This window comes from Corvus cornix, chromosome 4A, assembly GCF_000738735.6.
Source record: "Corvus cornix cornix isolate S_Up_H32 chromosome 4A, ASM73873v5, whole genome shotgun sequence".
Classification (NCBI taxonomy): Eukaryota; Metazoa; Chordata; class Aves; order Passeriformes; family Corvidae; genus Corvus; species Corvus cornix.
The window spans coordinates 13,508,660-13,525,192 of record NC_047058.1 but is presented as its reverse complement, the minus strand read 5'-3'; the positions used below and the strand labels follow the sequence as shown (position 1 = coordinate 13,525,192).

Here is a 16,533-nt window from a genome sequence, read left to right as displayed (position 1 = left end):
TTGGTCTCTCTCCACATGGCAAAGGTTTATGTTTTGTTTACATTTTACTTTAGTATTTAGTATGTTCCAACAACCCAGAAGTGGGTCATGAATATGTATATACCCAAAATATGTAACTTACCTTGTTAGAAACAAAATATACAAAACTCAAGTTCTTTCTAAAACTACTTTTCTTTCGTGTCAAGCAAAATCATACAATGTTTTGTCAACCTAGACCTCTAAATATGACTTTAAAACTATCAGTACGTATACATCACTGCAGTAACTGAATGCTCTGAATGATTAAAAAAAAATCAAAAAAATCTGTGAGGAAAACAGCATGAGGAACACAGGGATGAAGTAACTTAGCAGTGTTAATAGGGTTTAATATATGAAGCATTAAGCACTGCTGTAGCACTCATAAAGGAACATGGCTAATGCTTAAACTTGTTCGACATCAGAGCCTTTTTACTACTTATATTCCAACATATTTACAAATTGAGAAGAGGCTTGTTGAATCTTGTTCCACGACAGACTTTTGAAGTATTCGGGCTGGCAGTTTTCAATTACTTCATCTTGGCTGGGATTCAAAGCAGGCCGGCACACAGGGAGGGAGGCATTCAGCTGGACCAGCTGAAACACAAGGGAATAACACACAGGCTTAAAGGGGAAGAGCCCAAAGTCTGGGCTCTTCTTGACATACATCATTAACTATTAATAGAGATTCATTATTTTGTGGATTTGTCACAATTGGCTCTTAGGACAGGGTGTCTACATGCTTTACTAATTATCCCTAACCTGCTTGGAGGCACGTTTGTGAATGCCAGTCATTTACTGCCAATTTACATACTTGGGGGAGGGGTCTGGGGAGAGAGATTCATGATATAAAAACACGTTAGAGTTAGTGCATTAATGTTTCCTTCCAGCTCACCCTGTGCTATGGCTAGACACGTTCATCTCTGTCCTAAATAAAACTAACCACTTGCATCCTTCACAAGTGACGGGAAAGCAGAACAATTTCCTCAAGATTAATTCCTTGGAATAATGTCAGTCATTTTAGGGTGTTTTTAAAGAATGAAATTATATATTTATGATACAGTCCTGATTGACTATTTTATATGAAATGTCAGTGTTTTCTCTTTGCATAACACACCTTGCCATGTGTCAGGAAGCATATTCCTAAGGGAATCCATAAGGGGACATAGACCTCCTGTTTGAATGCATATTTATTTATTGTATTCCTTGCCTTGAGGTTTGAAGTAACTTGTTATCATCTGGCAAGAGGGTGGGTAGAGTGTGGGAGTCGGGGTAGTGGCATTAGCCACCCATGGCTAATGTGAGGTGTCTTGCCTGACTGTGCTGTGCCATCATCCCTGCGCTTGCCGTGCTTTGTCACCATTAGGTGGGTGGCTGCTGTGGCAAGATGCTTCTGTTCAATGAATCAATTGTAAAATGAATGTTAGACTTCTGCAGGGGGAAGTATCGTGCCTCCTTCTGTGACTTTCCACCCCCAAACCTTCTCTTCCTCTTCTCCTTTGACATGCTGCAACAGATTTATGAAAATCAAATACTTTAATTGTAAAACTGCCACTTAATTGACAACACACAGGATTTATTCAGTGCTCATCTTCTACAGATCACTTTATTTAGCACTCCTCTTTTTTTGTTCCCTTTCTCCATCTCACCAAGCAAATTTTAATATTGAAACACATGCCACATTGTTTAGGATGTAAATGTCAGCATCATAGTGAGCTTTAAAGACGTTGTTTGAAAACTTCACACTTTTTCAATATTTCTTTTATCCAGGGCTGGGTTCTTTGGTCAGCTTAGATATGGTAGCCCTAACATGGAGACCAGTGAGTTCTTCCTGCAGGACAGAGTTCTCCAGTCATACCTGGCAGTACCCAGCTGCCCCTTCCCAGATCCTGCAGTAGGACAAAGCAGGGTTCTGCTGTATGCAGTCTTCAGTGGCTTGAGGATCCTGAAGATTTCACATCTGATCCTTGCAGCTATTATTTAGGATGCTGCTGCTCCAAAATATCAGCCATTAAGCTCCTTGCAACTGCTCTTGTCAAATGTACTGCAGCCTGAAAGTGATTTTAGCATGACTGGAGAAAATGTTGTCTTCTCTTTGTGAGGGCACAGTGAACAGGATGCTCTGTGGGCAGTTACTGCAGTGGGACTGCTGCTGGTGTGGATGTCTGTAGCATGCCTTCAGCTGATAAAGGGGATTCATTACTTTTCCAGAGCAGTTCCTGCATGGATCTAGGCTGAGCATGGTGCAGAAATGCCCCCTGATGAAGCAGTAGTTGGCCTCACTTGCTGGACACAGAAGAGGCAGTGTCCCATCATGTAGGTGTGTGTCATACATGTTATGAGCATGTTTATGGGCACATGGGTACTTCAGAGGATCACTGTACTGTGGGGAGATTTTGCAGTCCTGGTCAGAAGTGGAATAAGCACTTTAAAAAAAAAACAAAACACAGCCAGAAAAAAACAAAATGAAAAAACAAACCTAAAAAAACCCCAGGCTGGAGTGAAGCCTGGCAGGACGGAGTTAGTGCAGAATATGCTGCTTCTGGAGCTTCCCAAGTTACTGCAGAGCATTTCTGTGGGGTGTGATTGTTTTAGATGTTGCTTGATATTGATCAGTTTGGAAAGTCTCTTTCACCCTTGTCTCCTAAACCTGTGGGAGGAGGGAGTCTCTCCCTAGCATGAGCACCACAGTGGGCAGGTCCACACGCTGTTCAGCTGCCTCGTGCTGTGTGAGACCAGGTTTGCTCTGCACTCATCTCACTGAGGCTGCCTACAGATAAACGAGGGCCTGTTTTAGCTGTGATTTCTAAGTATCTGCCTGGGGGTTATTTATCCCATTTATTTAGAAGTGGCTTCTTTTGAGAAAGAGGAGGAGGTGAAGAGATACAGCTTCCTAGGTAGTAGTAAAGTGCATGCTGTGTGTGCATGACACTATAGGTCTCCGAGGTTTAGTGGATCTGGAATTATGCCATTTGTCTCACACTAATTGAAGCATGTGTCTACAAGTGTGCAGTGCAAAACATAGGATAAATGACGATCATAAAATAAGGGTACTGCATAACCTGTCTTATTATTAGATAGGCAGTCACTTGCAGAGCACCTTAAAATGTATGTTTTTCAAAGAAAAGCTGCTCTTTTCTGTGCATATGTGTATACATATTAAGCTAATAGGATATGTTTCTGCTTAGCCCATCTGAGATAACACATAATTTTTTACAGCTTTTCAGAATCTTCCCTGTATGTCCCTCATGTTTGTGAATGTACTTTGAAGTGCTTATAAAATTGTGAGTCCAGAGTAACAAGTGTTTGACTTAAACCTATTTCTGTATGAGAAAAAGATGTCTCAAAGAGTAAGCGTTGTATCTTAAGCATGATTAAACTTCATTTCCTCATACACTGGAGTCTCTAGAAGAAGGTTTCTGTATTGTGCAGTTTCAAGAGACCGCTGCTGAAATGAGGCTGGACTGGATCACAATCTGGAAAGAACAGGCATGTCTCTGTACCTGACAGAGAAACTCAGTGCAATATATAGGTTAGTTTAACGTGGATAACTGTGTAATTTGTTACTACATTATGTTTTTTACCATGGTGTACATGAAATCTCATTGCAAATGTTTTCAAGAAAGGGAATTTATGCATTTTTGTTATTTGAAGTTTGGTTTCAACAGCCAAGACAAATAGATCTGTGATAGTGACTTTGGGATCAGACATTTATATGTCATTTCTGTCAGTTTTAAAGTAAAAAAATCTTTTCAGTATGTCTTTTATCTTCATTGCTACGTCTACAGTATTGCTCAGCTGTATTGAGCTATGCAAGTGGGTGGGAAAAAAAATTAGAAACTTAGTCATATTCTAAAGATACCAAACCATTAAGAGAGGAAACACTTCTGCTGTGTGCCTGATCTCTGCAAACAACTGAAGCATCCACTCACGGACTTAGGGGAAAAAAAAGAAAAAAAAAATGAAGAAGAAAAAACCCAGCCCCCAAAGACATTTTCTATCTGTACGCTTCAGTGCAAAGCAAGTGGTGTATGCTTTTGAGGCATGATTCACAAGGCAGATTCATGTGCAAGTGACTCTAGGTACAGCAGTGGGGGTGGATCTGGATCGTGTAAGGCCAGTGCAGAATGTGGGAAAACATCTTCCTCCCACTCCCCAGTAAACAATGTCAAATGAAAACGTTTACATTGCAGCTTTATTGTTAACACAAGAAGAGACTCGGGTCCCACTAAAGGTCCATTTAATCTTATTTTCTTTCTAGAATAGTAGTTAGTGTCTGATACTTAAGAGTGAGGACAGATAGAGACAGGGCTGCGAACACCAGTTTGCATTTCTCGTGAGTAGAGGTAGGATTTGAACCATTGTGCTCAGAGCACCCATGGAGTTACTCTGTGACTTTGTCACTCTTTGCACATTACATCTACAGCAGTCTGTGAAAGCAAGCCTCTGCAATTCAACTGTGTACTGGGTGAAAAAGTACTTCTCTTTGTTCTTTGTTTTAAGCTTCCTACTTAATTAATGGGTACACCAACAAATTATTGGAATATGAGGAAAAAAATGGTTCATAGGCAGTTTCTTTGTTTTATAGCCCTCCACCTTATCCATTCATTGTTATCACTTTTCCATTGTGAAAAATCTTGATTCTCTCTGTGTAAAAAGGTTATTCTATACCTCTATGCAGCATTGTTGCCATTCTTGTTACCTTTTCTCTACTTAAAAAAAACACTAACAAACAAACAACAAACCAAGCACAAAAACAACCCATATACAAAAACCAACCATAAAAATAAAAGGAATTATTTGGAAGAAAAGTTCATCAGAAAGGTCAGCTTGAAGCAGAAGTTAGACCCAACTCCACAGCTGAAAGATGACAAAAGTATAAGCATGAGAAAAGGTGCTGTCAGGTGCTTGCTTTCAAATCCTAATGATTGGTCAGAAGCATGAGAGACACCATAGTGTTTTTTCTTGGCTAACAGAAAATAAGACCCAGAGAGACTAGTGCTCAGGATGGAAGTTATTATCAACTTGCTCTATGAACTTTTCACTTGTTTCACTCTCATGCATTTATATTTATTTCAAATGGGTTGATGGCAGCAGCTGATAAATGAGCTGCTGTCAGTTGTAGTCCATTGTGTTTGTCATCAGTGCAAGTTCACTGTAGTCAGTGATGAAATTTCACCTGCTGTGTGAGAGAAAATAAAATGCACAGTTGTGGTTGTAATTAGGGCTGAAAATCAATAGTAAAAGATGTTTTAAAAATGAGGAAGACGGTAAAAAAGAAAATGAGGAGAAAACCGTGAAAATAGAATTAACTGGGGACAGATAAGAACAGTGAATGCAGAGATATATTGGAGGAAATGGAACATTAATCCAAGGTGGAACAACTACAACCACTTTTTGCAAGAGGCTTCATTTTGAATATAGGAAAGAATGTCTTTTCCAGTAAAAATCTCTTTTCCTGTGGTGGTATGTGCATGTGTATGAACAGAAAATGGAGCTGCTAATGGTGCCTTGAAGATCCTCACATTTTTTTGCTTCATTCCCTTGGTGGCCACTGTCCTGGAAAATGAAGGACTTGGATGAAACTCACTTTAGAATTCAAGAGGGGACGTACCTGAATTAGTGAGAGAGCAGCATGTCACAGTACAGTTCACAATAAAGAATGCTGCACCTAATTTTTTTTCTTTTTTCATTTGCCTTAAAACTATTCTCTAATAGCCTTTGAGACAAAGTATCTGGGGGTTTGGATATGACCAGATGGCTGAGCACTGAGTAGTCTTCTTCAAAGTTGCTCATAAAAAGCACCTGTACTAAAAGGGTGGAAAATTGAAAATTCTTGTTGGCTCCACAGGGGATGACTTGTGTTTGGTTTTGATGGAGTGGAATATCTTTGACTATTGCTGATTATGAAAGGGCTTATTACTGGCTAGGGAGTAGAAAAGGCAAAGCATTTCATTCTCTGCTTTTCTTAGCTTTCACCTCAAGAGCATCAGCCTAGGAAATAGTGTGTCAGAATGTCAAAGAAATGCTCGAGCAGTTTGTTCTTTTTGTTTTATCTTTCTCTAAATATCAAGACCCTGGTCATAGAAAAGACAGTCTTTCTCTTTAATAAGACTATTTCCAGTGCAAAGCTAGTACAATATGACAGGCAAATACAATAATCTTATTAAAGCATCTTCTGTATAACACACAAATGTGTGAAATGTTTTCTCCTCAGTAAACAGCCTTCAGTAAGGTACATGTGTTGTGCTTAGGTACTAGACTGCATTCTCATATCACTTTGAAGCTACATCTGCTATATTTTAAACAGTAACCAACAAAGTATGACGAGATGGCAGAACAGTTTAATATCATGCCCTTTATCTGCCCAGAGAGCACGAAAGAAAAAAAGAGCAAATGGCTAGCATAGAAGGGGAGAGCATGTTATTCTATCAGTGCAGACAATTCTGCTCCCGTTTGGCACATCAGTGGTATAATACAGAGATAAAAATGAAGCCTTGTACAGTGAATTGAATATTTCCTCGAAGCTTTTGTTGGGAATTGTTTCTGATGTTGTTAGCTAAGGAAGATTTACTTTATGCTTAAGTTATCAGACATCAGTTTCCCAACGCACAAATCCACATGAAAGTAACATCTCATGGGTATTGATGAACTTTTTCTGAAGGGACAATAAATCTAAGAAAGAGCTGACTTTGTAGAGCTTTGGTATATGTCATATTAAGCAAAGGTAATCAACAAAGAGATTTTATGTGGTTTTTGCAGAAATGTACAAAGACTAGATGACGTCTGACACTGCGTACACTTGTAAGGGAACAAAATGAGAACAAAAAAGGAGGCAGACATCTGGTTAGAGCCCAGTTCAGCAAACATTACTCACAAAGAGCAATGTTTGCTTTTGCATCTGGGCATACCGACTTCTTAAGTCAGGGAAGTCTATGGAAATTCTCTTAGAAATAAATAACATCCAGTGGGACTCCGTGTCCTGCAGTAATACACAGAATGTGTAAGATGTGGTTAGAGAAGTATTGTAGCTTTCTCGTACCTGTTTATGGATAGTTGGTGGGCTTCTCTGGTTTGTGTATCTCAAAAACTCCAGCAGTTCTGGAACAGAAACAACTTAACATCCAAAGTCTCTGTTGACTTCAGTGAGGCTGTGGGTTCTGGAGTCCCTGGAGTCCCATGTGTGCCTGTGCACTCCCCTTGCTCCAGACAAGGTGAAATGGAATTCTTGAGCTGAGTATGTGGCATCCACAGCACTGCTTAACTGTAGATCTGAGGTGATTCTCAAGTCCCAGCTTGTTCATCAGCAGTGTTGTTTATGCACAAGTCTGTGCTGAAGTGTGGATTTAGGCAAAGCTCCAGAGCACACCCAAGGGCAGCAGCCCAACCATGCTCAGTTCCCCATGGAGGATGAAGCTCCATGGGTCTGTCAGGATGGGCTGGATCCAGAGGAGGCACCGTGTGCTACCTACAGCCTGTCCAGCAGCACTGACCTCCTGCTGTCAGTGATCCTGAAGGACAGGGAAGGTGGGCACAGCTGGGCTGTGAGCCAGCAACGTGAGTGACAATGTGCACAGCTCCAGTCCCACCATGCTAAACTTTATCTTTTCCCCTTTTGGTGGACATGTGTGGCAGACAACAACTGCATCTGCAGGACTGAAGTGCCAACCCTCTCACTGCACTGCAGGGTCCCCAGGCCGGTTTTCCACTCATCATATGCACTTTTTTTTTGAAAGTAACAGTGGCAATCAGTTAGAAATCCTTTTGCTCTACAAAACTCCCACATGGTGTGAATTGGAAAGTGATTTAATATTTCTGATGGAAATGGTGTGCCTTTACCCTGAATGGTACAGTAAATGACTTCCTTATAAAAGTAGGTAACCTTTAACATTTACATTTTTTTAAATGTCAGGATGTAAAACCAATGGGAAGGTTGAAACAGGAGGAAAAAGTATTAGCACTGCATTGTTTACATAGTGTACAGAACACAGCCCTGTAAAACCTTGTTAGAATTCTAGACTCTTCTAGTTATGGGAAGAGATGTAAATAACTAGCCATATCTACAAAATCAATTGCTCAGCCTCCTCAGATTGAAAGTTGTCTTAAAATTAATGAGGATTTTAAAATAATATACTTCAATTTTTATTCTTCTAGCTTTTGATTATTCTGAGATAGTTTTCTCTTATTTTCAGGATTTTTTTTCACTAGAAGCTCTTGAATGTGATCAGAATTTTAAAGGAAAAATAATTAAAATCACCTGCTACAGCACTGTGGGATTAGGGTTACAGATTTTGAGCGTTACCAATACTACATAGATAATGAAGTTTTGACTTGAGTACAAAGACCTGAGATCTGGAAATTAAAATTTACAGGGCAAGAATGAAGTAAAAATATGAATAAAAATACTCAGCAAATCAAAGGAAGGGTGAGAGCAGTCTTCAACAAGCCTGAAAAACCTAGGCCCAGTTCCTCAGTGATGTAAACTATGTAAACTACCTCAGACCAGCAAAACTTTCATTAGCTGAAGAGTTCTGGCCCAGGGATCAGCAGCCTGTCTTGATCCAGTGAAAGAATTTGAACTCTATTTCTGCTTTTTAGAAGGAAAATTGCAGTCTGTTATTAGGACCAGCATAAGGACTTTGTCTCTCTGGAGCACACTGCTCACACCTGGAATAACTGTGTTCCATGTGAAGTGACACTGGTGTCACTGCAGGGGCTGTGGTCAGGCCCTCTGTCCATGTGGCCATCCCTACTCTGAGCTGCTGAAAGGAGCTGTCACTGACCAAGCTCCCATGCCTTAAAGCAGGACTATAACCTGGACTCAGGCTTCAAAGAGGAATCATTTAAGGAAAGAGTCCCCTTAGGTAATGTGGGAGAGACAATTCTTAAGTAGCTGATTTGAATTTGTAGGAGTAGGTAGTGCTTATGACTCCTTTCTGCACAAGTTTTCTTTTAAATCCAAGTAAACACTATCCTGAAACATATTTTCAGAGTTTTCTATAAGCCATAAAGCACATATCAAGAAGCTTTAATGCCTATATTATAAAATGTTTCCCTGCAGTTGTACAAAAATCTCTAACAAGTTTCAGAACTGAGTATATAGACTGTAGGGTTTTGTTCTGAGCTGATTCAAGGGACAAATTAATATATAAAACTGGGGAAAGGAGAGAGTTTTCATACAACCAGACCCTCGGTGTAAATTACGATAAACCTGTACATTTCTTAGGGACTTGCGTGAACTAAGGATCTAATTCACACTTTAAATATTTCATTGCACAATAAAAGAGTATCTTGTAAAATATTCTGATAAATTGCACTTTTAGGCTTAAATATCTCTAGGAAAATAGGAGAGAATTCCAAAACCTACTGCCGCCTCCAAGAGTGGTGTTTCTAGCAAATATTTCCAGGCAGTTATGCTCTTAAATTCAATTACACTGGTGGCTTCAGCGTAGATCCTGCTGGACAATCATCTACATCATAAAAAGTGCAGGTCATTTGCCACAACTGAGCAAAACTGTCATTTTCTACCTAAAAGAAGCTGGGGCTAAGCTAAGGCAGAAAATAAATCCTCTGTGACTCATAAAGAGAGCACTTTTTTAGGTCAGGTCAAGAACAAAGACACTGGCAGTGCAGTGCTGAGAGGCTTAGAGTGGTGTATCCCTGAGGACAACTCCCGACACCAATAGGAATTTTTTTTCTTGATGGGCTGAATGGTTTTTGAATGTATTTGTAAATGCCCTTAAAATAATCAGTTTATTCAATTAGCAAATTGTCCTATTGTCCTTTAAATATGGAAGGATTTTTTGTTTTGGTTTTTTTGGGGTTTTTTTGTTTTTTTTTGTTTTTTTACCTAATGTGCTGTTTAGTGTCTGCAGCAGGAGGAGAAAAGGCAGAGATGGCTCTGAGAACAGGAACAGAGTAAATGCTCCGGGGAGGGTGAGACTGAGGGGGAATATCAGTGCTGCCCTCCCCTCTGGCAGGCACAAGCACACACACTCTCATATCACTCCACAGCCACAGTTCCTTTGGTGTGGAGTAGGGGAGTCAAGGTGTTTGCTAATATTACTGAAATTAAATTATAATTTTGCCTCAAAGTTCAGATTTTCTTGTTGAGTCTTGTTGTTTCTGAGATTTTTAGTTTGCGGAAGAGGCCCAGAATTAAACAACTGCTTTCCTAAATTCCTGTATGTTACATTTTCTATGTTTTTTCTTTCAAACCAGTGTGCTTAGGTTTTCCTTTCAAATCCCATGGTACTCTGTTACTAGCAACCATCTTGTGGTGTATTCACAGTAGATCTCCATGTTGAAGGCTAATAGTAACCTAACTCAGATGGGAGGTGGGAAAATCCTTTCCAGAAAGAGCCTGGAGAGAGTGTAACAAAGCATGGTGTGCTTGCTTGCTTTAGTCCAAGACCTCTTTTGGCCTTGGGTTTTGGATTTGGTTCACCTTGAACCTTAGAAAATCACTTCAGAGAGCAGTTTCAGGTTACCTGTTATGTTAACACTGATCTGATTTTTTTTTTCCCCCCCCCAAAGTACTGTTGTGGACTAACAGTTGTTTATATGTAAACCTTAGTCATCCTTCCACATTTGAACAAAGTTTAGAGCTGGCTGGTTTCAGAATTGACAATATACTGCCTTTCCTGCCAAAGATGTTCCTTCCACACAAACTCTCTACTTCCCCATGAACACAGGAAACTCCCCTGAAGGTTTTTGTGAACACTCCCCCACACCCCAGTAACTGAGTCACTAGGAATAGTATTGATTTCTGCCCTTCACCTTCTGAGCTCCACAAAAGTGTGGCAAAGTCCACAGGCTGTAAATGGCCAGTGGAAACCTAACTCCATGACGAGCTCTGTGGGAGACCAAGGAAGGTAATTAGACTGTTCTGGTAAGCAAATACCCCAGTACTCCTAGGAGTGAAGGGATCTCCAAGAAGTTCCTTATCTACTGTACTCATTTATTAATCCTTCCTTTGCTGCTGAAGGATCATGAAGTGCATGGACAGAATAAACCTCAGGGGACTCAGAAATCTGCCCTGTCCGTGTCCCCAGCAGTGGTGCTGCACTACACGTGTCTGTGATGCCCTATGCCTCAGTGAATGTCTGCCTTTGAGTCTCTCTTGGTCAAAAAATGGAATAGTACAAGTTTTATGTGAGTTACCTGGAAGAATTTGTTTTAGATGCTATTACAGCTCTTGTAACACACGTAATTCGGGGAAATTGCAGCCACCCAGAAGTTCATGATCAAAGAGGATACAGGTGGAAACCTCCCTGGATCCTCACTGAACAAAACTGTTCTGGCATTTGTGACATGAGGAGGTCTCTCAAGGCAGCCTGACTTGCTGTCTGTGCAGGTTCCTGCAGGGTCAAGTGATTTGGCATGAGTATCATTTCCTCTAAACTTTGCTTTGAGGAAGTGAACTTAAGCCTTTTTGAGGGTCTAATAAAAACTAGTGAAAAGTTGTCCACGTGCTCAGGCAGCAGAATAAATGCAAAAACACTCTGTGAGGAAAGACAGTCCTCCACAATTTTCAGTCTGTGCTATACCAAGATGCACTGTAAATCTAACATAAAGTCCTTTTTAAGTGGCATTTCTAGCCTGACATTTTTAGTGGAAGAACTTCAGATACAAGCAGACAAACTTGTGAATCCTCATGAATTCTTGTGAGTCTTTGAAGCTTTGCCCATCATTAATCAGCCCATCCATGAAAAAATATTCCAGACATACACACCATATGCACATGTAACTGTTAATAAACCCAGCAATATTGTCATCTCTATACGGTTATAAATCCCCACCTTGTGGAATTGCCTGCCTAGTATTTGAGATTTAAGAAATCAGATCCCCATCTCCATTGTATAAACATTTTTAAAGCATCACCTAGTTGCAAAGTATCCCCCAGATACATGTTTTTCTTTGAAGATATTCCTACTAACAATGTGTTATTAGTGTGAAGGGCCAAATTATCTACTCATCTAATTGGTTCAGCTCCACTGTGCTGCAGAATTTGACATTATCATTTCTCAGGGTCTAACATAATTCATACAAAAGATCAATTTGTTATACTTATCATGTTAGTATAGAGAACCATTAATAACAGGACATTTAATGCAGCATTAGCTTTCCAGCATTTTTAGTGTAGAGAAAACATCTCTTTTTTCTTAGAATTAATTTAAGCAGCCCTTATTTAAATAGTTTTGCCCCTCTGCTTTTGTAAATTAACTAATATAATTGTACTGTAAATATTTATCTTCCCTAAATTAATGTAGAATCAAAATTAATTAGTTGAAAAAATATAATTTGCCATTCACTATCACATTTAAACATATAATAAATTAACAGGATAATTTTTCTGCTCTGCTCCCCTCATGTGAGATCTGGCCAGTGAAAACCTCAGGATATGGTTTCCTTGTTCTCAGTTGTCATTAAGCACGGGCCGCTTTTGACAAGTTTTTGACACATTGCTCTTCCATCAGGTTCCTTACTTTCGATTGTGGAATGACAAGTCTATTTTGTGGTGGTGTGAAATGAACCATGTACTGCTACCGCTGTCTCATGTCTCATAATGGAAGGTTCACAGCATGGACAATTGGGAATTTCTCCAGGCAGGGGAAAAGCACTTATTTTCAACCCCTGGCTTTAATCAATCAAGGAGAAACTGGAAATCGCTGTAAAGTAATGAATGTCAATTTATGTACATGCTATTGATTTTAGAAATTTAATGCTCTGTTTCCCTATTTTGTGTTGACCTTATGAAGCTTAAAGATGAACACAAAAGGTGAATATTCTTGAGACAGAATTGGTTTTCCCCTGGAAATACGAACAATAGATTTTGTATATGGAAGGGAAAATTTAAAAAAAAGGAAGGAGAGGGGGTCAGCTGGAACTTAAGTCAAAGGGCTGTACCAAGTTAAGGGATTGGAGAAAACACAGGGCATGTTATTAAATCCATTTGTTGCAAAATGGACAAAACCGTTCTTGCAAGACACATCCCAGTTGTTGTTGTGATCTTGGCATACTGAAGATCTGGGCTATTAAAATACTTTCTTTGGTTAAATGCATTCTTGATTTAACATTTGTTATTTTTATATAAAGTGTGAAGGTATTGTTTTGAATAATTCACTGTTTATCTACCTTGTAGTTTGCATGCTTTGTGCTCCTTCATTGCACTCTGACAGAGTGAGAGAGAGAGATTAGTAAACATGACCCCAAAAGACCTCTGTAAGTGCCTGTCTAGCATAACTTATTGGCTTCACTTTCTCTGCCTGGAGGATCCTTAGCTTCACTGGATACATTACACACGAGTTTTGCTATTGCTTATCTTCACAAAGTTTACATCTCCCTGGTTTTCATTCCCAGATAAGAAGCTCAGGCGCTGTCAGTTAGCGAATACTCTCAGGAACGCGCCCTCTTCCCTGCAGAGCAAGAAAACAATGACTTCAGAGATTATATAATTTGAACCCATGTTAAAAAACATTATTCTTATAATGTTGTTTCTCTAATTCCTCCTAAGCATAAAAACCAATTCCAGTAAGAAACTGCACGTTATGCTGGTGTTCTAATCAGTCACAACATTCTGCCCCTGCAGAAGCAGTAAGAAAACACATACAGAATGTTTTGTTCACTCGGAGGATTTCTTGTTGATCTCCACTGTATATTTGTACAAAAGCTCTCAGGGGATTTCTCATGTTACTTCCCTGAATACACAGTAACAGGATTGCACAGGAAAAGTGCTGTTAGTAGCAGTATGCTCTCAACCAGCATATTCCTCTACTGCTCTGACTAGTGCAAAAATTGAAGCCAGCTCTGAAAGACAGGTTTTTCCCCTCTTTGCAATAGTTTTACAAATGAAATCACAATACTCCCTGAAATTACTAGTGCACTTGACTCCACGATCAATTTACTCCATTTTCAATATAGACTTTGACAAGAATGATTTGTTTATGCTGTCACATGAATCAGTCTCAGTAAATTAGACCTGTCAAAGTTACTTTTTCTGCACAATACAGTTTGCTTTTTTTTTGACACCTGTGCAGTTGGGGAAGCAATTGTAAATAGTGTAAAGACTTGAGTCAGAAGGTAAGCTATCTGCTTTTAGATCCTGCTCACTGTGTCAGAATACATCTCCACAGTCCACAGGAGTATTTTTTACTTTACCTGGAATTGATAATAATAATTGATAATAATAATTGTGATTTGAAGTTGGATTTTGAATATACTATCTGTGTGTACCAAATTGAACATGAAAATCAAGCATGGATCTGTGAGAGTATGCAGGCAGCAGAATTTTGTGTTCTAGAACTGTGGAGAGACATCACCCTCAAATCATCTATGCAGCATGTCAGAGTGGCTGCACTAGCCCTTTTTAATTACTTTTCTCCCTTTTCATCATTGCATTTTACCTACAGTCAAGGTCTAGATTGTGTCCTGGGGTTCAGCTGGACCTCCTGCACAGTGTTGGCATCAGTGAACCTCAGTAAAATCTGCTCTGAGGTGAGCTCCCTCCCTGGCTCGAGGTCTTGCTACCTGCCATGTATTGACAGATTGCTTGTGCACTTGTCTTAGGTGAAAGTAACAGCTCAATACTAATGTACCCAAGTTTGTTCCTTCTCATGGCCTGATGCATGTGTGACCCAGATCAAAACTGAACCTTGACACCACACTACACAGCATGCTCCAGGGTACTGAAGGGGAATAATTGTAATGATAATTTCTTATGATAACAAAACACCATTAAATCTGTTTATGAAAACTGGAGTTGTTTAAGTGGGCTGGTACTTATATACTGAAGGGTCAACAAAAAGAGCTCACACTTACCTTTGGGACAAAGTTTCAAAATATGCAGTTGAACGTGCGTATTTTGATGCAAGATTCTCTTTGCCTGTCTTTTTCTGTGCCAGGGAAGACTTTGGGTTCCATTTAGGCTGGTGCGTGGTGCTAAGCCCCGATGAACGCCCTTGAAAGCCGTGCAGCTCAGATGTTTTATGTAACGGGCTGTGTTTAACCTGGAGCAGCCTTTTGACGTCGACAGGCCCTTAGTGCTCATTAAAGCAATGCAGTGATATCTGCTCAGATCGAGCCTGAGCTTTGCACCTAAGGAAATCTTCCAAACTGAGGAGGAATAAATGTGAAAATATTGAGGTAAACTGAAATCAATAACTGCTAAAGAAAAACAAGGCATAACAGTGATTATCAGGGTGATCTGCTGCTAATTAACTGAAGAACCAAATTATGTTGGCCGTCTAGTTTCTAACTCTGCTTCTTACTTTCAATTCACCTATTTCTTTTCAATTTGAATGTTCTGCTAGAAAGTAAAACACTCAGTGCTTAACAGACCTTCATGATAGAGTTCATTTGATCCAAGCAGGCCCAATTTATAGCTGCTTTTCCCCAGAGCCTGTTTACTTTGCTAGGATTATGATTTGCTATTGCAATATTGGGATGTCAACGAAAGAAGCCAGAGACAAATGTTATTGATTGATGGTACCCTATGTTTCTGCAAGAGGAGTGCTTTATCAACATCATAAAGGACCTTATCCTTTCAAAAAACAGGGTGGTTTTTGTGGCCATGACAAACAGGAAGGGTTTTATCATTAACATTGTAAGCAATTTTGTGATCACACACATTTCTGTGTGTCCAAGCAGCTCCTGGTGCTTATTTCAAGTGCCCCTTTTTATTTGAAATCATACTCTAACAATTGAAAGCAAAGAGGAAATATAGGGTATTTTAAAGGAAACAAATTTTTAAACAACACCATTGGCAGAGGGGTTATTGTTGCAGTTTTCCCTTTCTTCCCTCCAATTTGCAATTTTGGATAGTCAGTGATTTTTATTATTTTGAGAGTAGAGAAAAATGGTCTTGTGTGTTTTGTAAGACTTTGTTGCAGGAATCTGTCTCTGTAATTGGTAAAGTATCTTGCAAACCATAGCTTGTGTAAGTGGTTTTTACTTACATGAATAATCTCATTTGCTTCCTTGGGGCAGGAATACTTAAGTAGTCTTAAAGAATATTTAAAAGATGAGGCTTTTGCTGGCAGTAGGTTTTAACTCATACCATTCTGCTTCCTTTTCTGTCCTTTAATTAAAATGTGCCTGGATCTGACCTCAGACTCAAGAGAGGCTGGATCTCACTGGCTCTGACTGGTGTAACCTGCACTCACTGGAGCAGTTCCAGTGGTTTGGAATGAGGGTCACTTGTGCCTATTAAGCTTTGCCCTTATTTCAGCGTTAGGATATGGCACTGCTGCTGCACTGAGCTGCTCCTGTGTCTGCTGGTAGATCTGACAGATACCCCTCGATGGTTGTCGGGGGTACTAACAATCTGCCTGCACTAACAATCCCCAGCAGCCCTGCCCGGCCCCCTGGCAGCCTGTGCATGGCCCAGGAACGCCTCTGCAGCTCAGCCCTGGGGTTTCAGTCCCTGCAGTGTAGGTGTGCATGGCCCCAGCCCTGATCCTGGAATGCAACCTGGATTTCAATGGGCCTTGAAGTCGATGTGTAACCTACTGTCCACTT

At 39.9% G+C, this 16,533-nt stretch overlaps 1 long non-coding RNA gene across 1 annotated transcript; it reads right to left on the bottom strand.

Moving 5' to 3' along the window:
• Window positions 1–335: 335 nt before the first annotated feature.
• Window positions 336–14,996, bottom strand: LOC109145128. Its single transcript, XR_002046378.3, has 3 exons — window positions 14,836–14,996; window positions 7,058–13,433; window positions 336–612 (listed from the first exon to the last, which is right to left on the bottom strand). It is a non-coding gene; the product is annotated as an uncharacterized LOC109145128 (long non-coding RNA).
• Between the last annotated feature and the right edge of the window lie 1,537 nt (window positions 14,997–16,533).